Here is a 1,714-nt window from a genome sequence, read left to right as displayed (position 1 = left end):
CTTGGACGTTGGGTATCTCTTCACAGCTGCTCCAGCAAAGTACAGCCTCTGCTCCTTACCTTGGACGAGGTTGCCCCTCCTGACCTTGAATGCGGAGTAGCTCCTCTTGGCCCTCCCGTGCCCATGCAGCCGCTGCTCCTTGGACGGAGGTGCCCAATATGCTACTGGAGATCAGTGGATAAATAACTCCAGAAAGAATGAAGGGATGGAGCCAAAGCAAAACAACACCCAGTTGTGGATATGACTGGTGATAGAAGCAAGGTCTGATGCTGTAAAGAGCAATATTGCATAGGAACCTGGAATATCAGGTCCATGAATCAAGGCAAATTAGAAGTTGTCAAACAGGAGATGGCAAGAATGAACGTCAACATTCTAGGAATCACCAAACTAAAAGGGACTGGAATGGGTGAATTTAACTCAGATGACCATTATATCTACTACTGTGGGCAGGAATCCCTTAGAAGAAATGGAGTAGCCATCATGGTCAACAAAAGAGTTTGAAATGCAGGACTTGCATGCAATCTCAAAAATGACAGAATGATCTCTGTTCGTTTCCAAGGCAAACCATTCAATATCACAGTAATCCAAGTCTATGCCCCAACCAGTAATGCTGAAGAAGCTGAAGTTGAACGGTTCTATGAAGACCTGCAAGACCTTTTAGAACTAACACCCAAAGAAGATGTCCTTTTCATTATATGGGACTGGAATGCAAAAGTAGGAAGTCAAGAAACACCTGGAGTAACAAGCAAATTTGGCTTTGGAGTATGGAATGAAGCAGGGCAAAGGCTAAAAGAATTTTGCCAAGAAAATGCACTGGTGATAGCAAACACCCTCTTCCAACAACACAAGAGAAGACTCTACACATGGACATCACCAGATGGTCAACACCCAAATCAGATTGATTATGTTCTTTGCAGCCAAAGATGGAGAAGCTCTATACAGTCAGTTAAACAAGACTGGGAGCTGACTGTGGCTCAGATCATGAACTCCATATTGCCAAATTCAGACTGAAATTGAAGAAAGTGAGGAAAACCACTAGACCATTCAGGTGTGACCTAAATCAAATCCCTTATGATTATACAGTGGAAGTGAGAAATAGATTTAAGGGACTAGATCTGATAGAGTGCCTGATGAACTATGGATGGAGGTTCGTGACATACAGGAGACAGGGAACAAGACAGTCCCCAAGGAAAAGAAATGCAAAAAAGCAAATGGCTGTCTGAGGAGCCTTTACAAATAGCTGTGAAGAGAAGAGAAGCCAAAAGCAAATGAGAAAAGAAAAGATATAAACATGGGAATGCAGAGATCCAAAGAATAGCAAGGAGAGATAAAAAAGCCTTCCTCAGCGATGAATGCAAACAAATAGAGGAAAACAACAGAATGGGAAAGACTAGAGATCTCTTCAAGAAAATTAGACGTACCAAGGGAACATTTCATGCAAAGATGGGCTCGATAAAGGACAGAAATGGTATGGATCTAACAGAAGCAGAAGATATTAATAAGAGGTGGCAAGAATACACAGAAGAACTGTACAAACAAGAGCTTCACGACCCAGATAATCACGATTGTGTGATCACTCACCTAGAGCCAGACATCCTGGAATGTGAAGTCAAGTGGGCCTTAGAAAGCAACACTACGAACAAAGCTAGTAGAGGTGATGGAATTCCAGTGGAGCTATTCCAAATCCTGAAAGATGATGCTGTGAAAGTGCTGC

At 42.6% G+C, this 1,714-nt stretch overlaps 1 pseudogene; it reads left to right on the top strand.

The window, feature by feature from the left end:
• The first annotated feature begins 213 nt into the window (after positions 1 to 213).
• On the top strand, positions 214 to 1,040 carry LOC129622670 (craniofacial development protein 2-like; annotated as a pseudogene).
• Positions 1,041 to 1,714: the final 674 nt, after the last annotated feature.

The sequence above is a fragment of the Bubalus kerabau genome, chromosome 11 (genome assembly GCF_029407905.1).
Source record: "Bubalus kerabau isolate K-KA32 ecotype Philippines breed swamp buffalo chromosome 11, PCC_UOA_SB_1v2, whole genome shotgun sequence".
NCBI lineage: Eukaryota > Metazoa > Chordata > Mammalia > Artiodactyla > Bovidae > Bubalus > Bubalus kerabau.
This window is presented reverse-complemented; position numbering and strand designations above follow the sequence as displayed.